The 9,342-nt window shown below is 48.2% G+C and overlaps 1 non-coding gene across 1 annotated transcript; it reads left to right on the forward strand.

The window, feature by feature from the left end:
- The first annotated feature begins 9,007 nt into the window (after positions 1 to 9,007).
- LOC111727205 lies at positions 9,008 to 9,070 on the forward strand. Its single transcript, XR_002774812.1, has one exon. It is a non-coding gene; the product is annotated as a small nucleolar RNA SNORD43 (small nucleolar RNA).
- Positions 9,071 to 9,342: the final 272 nt, after the last annotated feature.

The raw sequence follows: 9,342 nt of genomic DNA on the forward strand, positions 1-9,342 counted from the left end.
AGCACTCAACCCAGGGCAACAGAGTGAGACTCTGTCTCAAAAAATAAATAAATAAATAAAAATGAGAAAAGTAAAAAGAAAAGTGAGAAAAGAGTGGCTTTTTCACTCTACCTTATTTAAAGACAATTAGTTTAAAAGTAATGAACCACTTCTTCATTATCACTGTTCAAATAAGTACAAGTAAAAATAATACAAAGACATTAAACCAGTACCATGACTCCTGCAATCTAGCAGATTAACAAACTCCTGCTTTATTTGACAAAAATTCTTAAAAATTAGCCAGGCGTGGTGACATGTGCCTACTCCCAGATACTCAGGAGGCTGAGGTGGGAGGGTCACTTCAACCTACGAGTTGGAGGCTGCAGTGAGCTATGATCACACCACTGTACTCTAGCCTGGGTGACAGAGGGAGACCTGTACTTAAAAAAAACACACACACATAGTAGAAAAATTTTCAAACTAGTCAAAATACCTTCTATGCATGAGGCAGGGGTGAATACAACTAAACATGGTATGAGAGACAGAGCCCACTAGGAAGCATGATTGACTATAAGGCCTGTATGTAGAAGACACTTCAAAAAGACAAGTCTATCCAAATCACTTAAACAGGAATAGAGCAAGTCCTGGTAATTGTATTAGATGATTTGTGGTGCCAGCAGCGGCCACCCAGTTCAAACTGGCCTAAGCCAACAAGGAGAATTTATTGGCTCACTCAACTAGAAAGGTCAGAGGGTCCAGCTTCAGGCATAGTTGGATCCAGGCTCAGACAGCACTATGAAGACTCAGCTGCCCCTTCACCACGTACCAGCTCTGCTTTCCTCTGTGCTGGCCTTATTGTAGGATGCCACGCGCTGTTCCCCGGAGGCTACAGACTCACAGCCTCATTCCTACTGCCAATCACAAAGAGAAAAGGGCTTCTTCTCCTAAGGGTTCTCATTGGCTTCATTTGTGACACCATCACCATGGTCAAGGAAAAGGAATACACTGATTGGCAAACCCATGTAGGGCATCTGATGCAAGGGCCTGAAACTTCCAGAGGCCTGGGCTGGAAATAAAAGGGAGTCATCAGGACAAAGAGGGAGCCCAGGGTTGCCCAGCTCTGCCATGACCAGCTGTGGGGCCCTGGGCAAGCCATTAGCCCTCTCTGAACCTCTGTTCCCCCATATATAAATGGGGTAACAACCTACTGCAGATGGCTGCTATAGACATTAAGCAAGATAATTTATGTAAAGTACCTAGCATAGAGCACTCAACGAGTAGAGTCTTCTTAATAGCCTCTTTTCTCTATTCCATTTGTTTCTCACTTTGGCTTCCCTTTGTCCTGTTTCCACTTTAAGACTGCCAGCAGCTCACCCTTCAGCATCCCCCAGTATCCCAGGAAGCACCAAAGCTAAAGAGTTTGGGGGGCAGGCTGTGGGTCTGGTTTTGCCCACCCTGCCATGCATTCCTGCGTGCTCCACCTTGCAGCAGACAGCTGGGAGATAGGGATTAGGCATGCAGCACAGCAGAGGAGCTGAGGCTGGATGGGGTTTCAAGGAGCTGGGGACAGAGCAGGAGTGTCTATCCATCTGAGCTAGTGTGCCCTGATCGCCAAACTCAAAGCCTCCAAGAATGCAGCTGCAGTTTGGAAGCGTGAGGCAGGAGCGGACTTGGGACTGCCAAGTGAGGAGGGTGAGACCAGGAAAGGGGGAGCACAGCCAAGGGAAGGGGCAGAGAAATGACTTGTTGAATCCAACAGCTCACCAAGGATGGGGGAAACACAGCCTCAGCAGAGTGCGGGTGCCAAGTCAGGGCCATCCCAGAGCTCTGAGGGATTGGCGAAACTCTGTGAATTCAGCAGAACATCAGGACGACCCCACCCACTGTTCCTGGAAAGGGCCACATGACCACACCAGCAATGGAGGCCCAGTTGCCAGGTGGGAAACCAGTAAGAAGCAGCCACAGGAAGAAAGAGCGGGCCACCAATTCCGAGGGGACAGCCTGAAACCCCTCTCCAGTCCTTGTCTTTGTCTCCGCTTTTTCAAGAGACTCTTCTCCCTGAGAATGCCTCTCCGGGCCTTCCTAAGTGCAGTAAGAGAGGGGAGGCCCCACCATGGGCTTCCAGGAGAGGAGGTGAGAGAGAGTGGCTCTGGATCGCTGTCACTCCTGGGTTGAGGGACCTTAAGCAAGTCTCATTTCCCTGTTTGGAAAACCAAAGCAAGTACCTTTCTCAGGGTTTCCAAACGGAACAAAAACAATGTATGTGAAAGTGCTTTGTAAATTCTAAAAGGCAATTTACGTGTTGGTTTTTGATAGTATTATTATTAGCACCATCACAAGCCAGCCCTCCACCTCTCCATGTACCCCAAACTTGTGTGTAGCCGATGAGGTTGTGCCCACCCTTTCCCCAGGGCCTTTCATACCAGGACTGGCACCTGCACCTCTCCACCTGAAGGGATCGGGGAACTGATGGCCCCAGGAGCAGTGCTTAGCCAGAGACAGACACACCTGGGCTTCCTCACTGCATGGGGCTATTCTAAGGTGTGTTCTTTGCTGTCCCCTGGGCTCCTCTGCAGGACTAAGCCTCAACTCCCTCTCTCCTACTAATACTTCAATCCCCTCCACAACACCCCCAGTGACAAAGAGCTCATCACCCATCTGGGCAGCCTATACCCTCTTCAGACAGCACTGACTCTCAGGAGGAACATTCTAACTTGTATCAAAGCTGTCTTCATGGCACACCCACCCTCTTTCCTGCTCTTCCCTCTAAGAATACACTGAAAAAGTATTAGACACATTAATGTAACTCTTGCTAAAGTGTAAATGACTCATTCCAGATCCTTTCCTAAAAGGAGATTTTGTCATACTCAAGATCAAAGGGTCCTGGATTTCTGGAAAGAGGGGGCTGTATAGAAGTCAGGAGGGAAGGCCAGAGGCTCAGAACTCTTCAATGGACTCCTGTTCCTGCCACTTCTGGTAAATGCCTTGTGGTTTGGGGGAAAACTCCCTCATTACAAGTGATTCAGATGGGGGGCCCAGTTGGAAATGGGCCTGCACCCCAGGCCAGGCAGCTAGAGTGGCAGCAGAGGCCAGCCTGAGAAGGAAGCAGTCTGAGGTTAACTTCCCTGGAAACAGACACTGAGACAGACGACTGCAAGGATCGCTGGGGAGAGCGCTCCAGAGAGACACCTGTGTGCAATGACCAGGCAGGAGTGGAGAGAGAGAAGCCAGCTCACAGCGCTGTGCTAGGTAATGGTCCTTCTGAGTTGTCCCAAGGTCACTGGAAGTCAGCAGCCACAGGCCACCCACAGGGAGTCACCTCAGGTGATGTGCTCCTTGTGTCCAAAGGTCATTCTCCAGTGAGGGGAGAGCAGGGAGGCAATGCCCACAGCTGGGGTACCAGTGCAGCCCAAGGAGGGGATGGTTCACCACTGAACCTAATATGTAAGAAAGCAGAGACAGGCGAGAGCTGGCCTCTGTGTCCCCCAACCCCAGCTGGCCCGAGGGAGGCCCCGGATGGAAAGCTTATGCAGTTACTGCGATGGAAACAGTCCCCTTCCCACCTCTTGGGCCAGAGTGCCGCCTAGGGGGCAGACTAGAGGCAGGAAAGAGTGCAGGCAGCGCTGGAGAGGACCCACCTGTCTCGCCCTCACACACACCACCAGGGGACACTGTCCATTTGGTCATGTCCTCGGTGCACACTCACCAGCACTGACTATGGGATGGGGGCAGGCAGCACAGAGGTGACAAGGGGCACCGCAATTCCGAACAAGTTTGCAGCCTGGACAGAGCTTTTACCAGCTCATTTCAGGCCAGACTCAGGAAGGACGCAGCAGGAAGAACTGTAGGGGCCATGAGCCTTGGGAAGCTTGGTGAAGCTGCCCTGGCTCCATCCACCACTCTGGACCCCTCACAGCAAGAGCACCTGCCTTGGGGCCCAAAGGCAACATTTGAAAGACCTCTAGCTCTTCACCCCCAAAGGGTCCACCGCAGCAGCAAAACTTTGACCTGACAACCTTTCCTGCATCTGAACCCCTCATCAGAGTGGCCGTGCAGCTCACTGAGGGGCAGGAATGCAGTAGGCCGGCACATGGGTTTGGGGGCCATATGTGACTTAGCTCTGTAACCACAGGCAAGTCACCCTTTTCTGGGCCTCAGTTTTGCCATCTGTGAAATGGAATAACAGTAATTTCTATGTCATAGGGTTATTGAGAGGATTAAATGAGCTCAGCAGCAGCACACAAAAATCACCCAGTGATGGTAGCTGTTTTACCAATGCTGTTAACTATTAATATCATCATGACCATGAGCTTAGGGGATAAAAGAGGTCTTCAGCAAAACATTTCAAAATCCACAAATTTAAGACAAGTAACTCACAGCCTAAAATTCCATTTTATTGCTTCTTTTACCGTTCTGCTTTCTTGTCTCCTGGGTACCTTCTTTGCAAGACTGCCCAAACATCTGCCCTCCATGGATCAGCAGTACGGAGGTGGATGGGAAAACTCCAGACAAGGAATGGAGAAAGCTAATTGGCAGCAGCTGGGAAAACAGACAGGCATGCAAATGTTGGCATCTAATTAAATGAGGAAGGCCCAGCTCTAAGACAGGCCTGGGTTAGAATTCTGCCTCTGCCCCTTACTAGTTCCATGACTTTAGGCAAGACACTTAACCTCTCTGAGCTCCATTTCTTCTATAAAATGGGAGAATAATACCTAATTCACAGGACTTGAACAGGATTAAATGAGATAATGTGTATGCTCTTGGCCCAAAGCAGATGCCCAAGAAATGTCAGTTCCCCTTCTCAGGATGACCCATGCCAAGCCAGGAAGCGGGTGGGTTACCTTTACCAAACACAGAGACAAAGTCCAGTGTCTTATTCCAAGCACAGTCCAGTGGCCACTCACAATAGAAGCACTGAGATCTTTGTATAAGGACCTTATAACAAACCCCTAAATTAGCATCTCCATGGCTGGGACCAGGGAGCTGCCCAGGAACAAGTACACATTCCCCCAGCTCATTCCTATTCCCAGAGCTCTGTGGTTCGTGCAGCTCAGGCACTGGCCCAGTATAGTGCCCATGACTCAATTTTAGGGCTGCTCACCCCACCACCCACAAGGAGGCTGGCAGCAGGAGTCACTCCCACTTCACAGAGGGCTGTCTGACAGAGAAGGAGGTCAAAGAATGTGTCAGTCTAGAATAGCCCCTCCAGTATTTCAGACCACTCCTAATCCTAACCTCTCCTCCTGTGTCCTTGCAAATGAGACTCAGACAGCCAGGAGACCGTGAACCTCAAGACATCCTGGGGGCCTCCAGAATGCAGTGCCCACGTTGACATCCTTGGTACCCGACAAGTACTATACAGACAGTGAGGTCCTCTAGCCCTTGTGACTTCAGATCTGGCCAAGGCAGAGGCATCTGGAACCATGACAGGCTTGATTTGTTGGCTAACTCAGGGACAGACATCTTGGACTTGACTGGCCAGTGGCCCACACCTGCTGAGGCCAGTCCAAGTGCATTGGCTGGGCTCTCAGGGCTTCCCATGTGGTGCCGTCCCTCCAGTTAGCACTGACTCTCGGCCTATCATCTCCCAGGCTCCTTGTTTGAATCTCACCTGTTTTCTAAAGCCCAACTAAGCCCCACCTGCTTCAGGAAGCCTTTCTGGCCCCCTTATCTCACGTCCGGTAGAATTTACTGTCTAGCTCACAACTTGAAATCCTTGACCACGTTCTATAGCACACATTCACTCAACTGATCTACGGATCCAATGCATTGGCTCTCAACCTTCTGAATGCCACAGGTTGAGAATCGCTGCAATAGAGTATTGGGCACTTCCTATGTGCAAGGCACTGGGGAGTAGCATTGTACAAAGATGGTCCTCATGAGCACGTGGAAAACTGCAGCACTATGTGGAATCTTGAGCTGATTTTACCTGCCTAACAGCTGTGTGACCCATTCAAACGAGAGCCCCTCAGACAAGGACCCCCTTTCTCCTTTTCTCATCTGCTCTGCAGCCCAGGGGAATGGTCCATTCTACAGACAAAAGAATTGAGGCCCAACAACAAGGACACTTGCCATAATCACATCACTAATAAGTGCCTGAACCTAGATCCAAACCAGGTTTGTTTGACCCTAGAACCCACAGGAATTCTGCCTCCATCACCTTAGATTTTCAATGACAAGGTATTAATTGACTCATTACTGTTGTATCTTTCTTCCCCAGTGTGTTTCTACCTCTGCCCGGACTGTCGTCCTCCCTCCTTGCCGTGGATGGTGCACACACCCTCAGTGGCTGTGCGTTTTCAGCTCCTGCTCGGCTCAACCTTGATTTCCCTTTCACGCCCTGAGCTGCGAATTCGTTTCCTATTCCATAGCGCCACCTGGCGGCCCTGGAGCGCATAGCGCGGTTTTGATCAAATGGGCAAAGGGAGAAGCCTGACCGCCCAACAGGCCTGAAAACAATGTCACACCTATCGCAAAATCAGCGCTTCTGGCACAATCCACTCTACCTCTCCACGGGACTCAACACTGCCACTAACTCCACCACAGCCCGCCCTTCAGGCATAGAAAACAGACACGAAAAGATTCCCTTCATAACCTGGGGATACTAACCAGGCCCTCCCAGGGGATGCCCTTGGGGTGAGGGAGGGGGCCTGGCTTATCTGCCATACCCAGTTGGGGAAGGGGCCACCCCAGCAGCAGTGGGGAGTCAGCTCTAGGCTTACTCCAAAGCCTCACTATGTTGACTCTTCCCTCTAACTCGGGAAAACACATTGAGAACAGTCATCTTTCTGATGTCATTCTAAATGACAGATGCATAATATGGAATCAAGCCATAAGGGATGATCTCTTACCCTTATAACATAAACTTTCACACATTACAAAATTGCACTAAAAACCATCTAGAAGCATGTGAAAATGAACTAGAGTTATTTGTGAACGGTGGGATTTTTAATACAGCTTTCTACCTATTCCAGCTTTAATTCAAATTATCCTGGAATACTCTGATGATAGAGAAGAAACATGTTTACCCTCTTTAGAAAATTAAAAGTGTTTCCCATGATGCCCTGAGGAGCTGTGGTGTCTGAACTACCCTTGAACTTCAGGTTGAAAGTTCAGGTCATCCACTCACAGGCTGGGTATCCCTGGGTAAGTCTGCTCCTAACCAATTCTCACCCTGTTCTTCATAAACTAGAAATAATTATATCTGCCCATCTCATAGTTTTACTGTTAGAATTAAAGGAGATCGTGTGTATGGAAGCATTGGTAGGAGTACTTAATAAATATTCTTTGAGTGAATGGTGGTGTATATATTTAGGGTTCAGTAATCTAATGCAAGTGACAGAAACCCAACTCAATCCAGTCTAAGTAAAAAGAAGGGGATAGAATATACTGAGTTATTAAAGTGAAAACTAAAAATATTAGGGTTTCAGGCACAATTGTAACGGGCGTTAATATGAGAAATCTGCTTTCTCTTAACCTGGATTGAGTTGGAACACATTCTTCTCAGTAAAGCATCACAGGAATGGAGAAGCAAGAATCCACTGTACTCAATTCTAATAGGAAGGCAGTAGATGAGCTAATACAAGGTGGGGGGAGGCCAATGAGGGAGAAGGGAGGGGGAGGAGGGAGGGGCATGGGGGGGTCACAGTGTATGGCACACCTCTTGGGGGCAGGACACAATTATAAGAAGGACTTTTCCTAACAAATGCAATCATTGTTACCTAATTTTTGTACCCTGAATGAATCCCAAACAATAAAAAAAAAAAAAAAAGAAATCTGCTTTCTCTGTCTACAGCCATACCACCCTGAACAGGTGCATTCTGGTCCAGTCTAAGAAGGGTGAGGCCTGATCAGTACTTGGAAGATAGAAACCATTCTTCTAAGTGAAGCATCGCAAGAATAGGAAAATAAACATCACGGGTATTCAGTAGTGTATTAGCACTGATGGATCAACTCTTATGTGCACATAGGGAAGTAAACCTCAACGAAAATCAGGTCAGTGGCAGTGAGGAGGAGGGGCTGAGTAAATTCACAGCTAACCGGTACGACGCACACTGTCTGGGTGAAGGGCCTACTTACAACTTTGACTTAAAATGTACAAAAGCAAATTAGGTAAGCAAAACGTGTGTACCCCTGCAATAGTCTGAAATTTAAAGAAAAAAAAGGAAATCTTTCTCCACCTCTCAGTTCTTTTCCCTGTACTAGCCCTACTATCGGACAAGCTGTCCCTACACAATGGGAAGACGGCCCTCTAGCAGGCCACAGCTCACATCTCACCTGCTCAGGGCACTTAGCCAGAACAGAGCTTCTCTCTCCCAATAATTCCAACCAAATTCTAAACCCTAATCCCAAATACTAAGGCAATATAACCCAAGTGCAAGGCCTGGGAAGGAGGAGCAGGACCTGCCCTACCCAAGCCACACAATTATTTGGGGCGTTCCCCAGAGGAAACTGGAGATGTCCCCCAAATGTGCATTGATCAAATATAATGAATAACATAGGGTCACACCTCTCTTAAAATAGAAACTCTGATAATTAGCTTAAACACCTGTGGAAAGAGTCATGTGGTAATGGGAATCTGTGGACCTGGATTCTGCTTGCAGCTGTGTCACTATGTGACCTCAAGTAATCAGCACAGCCTAGCTTGGTCTCAGTTCCTTCATCTGTCCAGTCAAGTATTGGGCTAGAATCCAGGCTCATGTTTCTCCAGGGCCAGGCAGTCAGCAAGAGAGGAGTAGCCGGTTCAGCACAGCAACAAGCGGTGGTGCCCGAACAGACCCAGAAATGTTAGTCCCATTGAGAGTTGTGATGTGGGCCCTGAATTATCAGGCCTTCTGGTTTGCCAAAGCACTCTGTAAAATGCCCTGATTTTCAAGGTTCAAAACGATTTTAACTGTGGTAATTGGTTGCACAACTCTGAATTACGCATATCATTGTGACCATCACTGAATCAGTCCCTTCGGTAGGTGAATTGTATGGGTGAATTATATGTCAATAAAACTGTTAGAAATGAATTCAAATTCATTTAAGGAGGTGATGAACTCATGGAGAGTGGACAGAGACGCTGTGCTGATTGTCATGGCCTGATTGGGTTCTGTGGAGTTCCAGTGGCCCGGGTGTATCAGACCAGCTCCTGTCTTGGAGCTGGAGGAGTCTGTACCCATTACCTACCGCCCGACCATTTGTCCCGTAGGTGTGGGTGGTCAGACTCTAGATGATTTGCCTATGACACTAATTGTTATGTTATTTTAATACTACGACTGAAGTGTGTTTTTGTCCACTGTGAGAGAAAAACAGTAGATCATTTTCCTAAAAATTGAGACAAATTGGAGTAAACCTTCAACTCACATTTTGTTGAATTTT

This window comes from Otolemur garnettii, unplaced genomic scaffold, assembly GCF_000181295.1.
Source record: "Otolemur garnettii isolate 467f Iridium unplaced genomic scaffold, OtoGar3 scaffold00003, whole genome shotgun sequence".
Classification (NCBI taxonomy): Eukaryota; Metazoa; Chordata; class Mammalia; order Primates; family Galagidae; genus Otolemur; species Otolemur garnettii.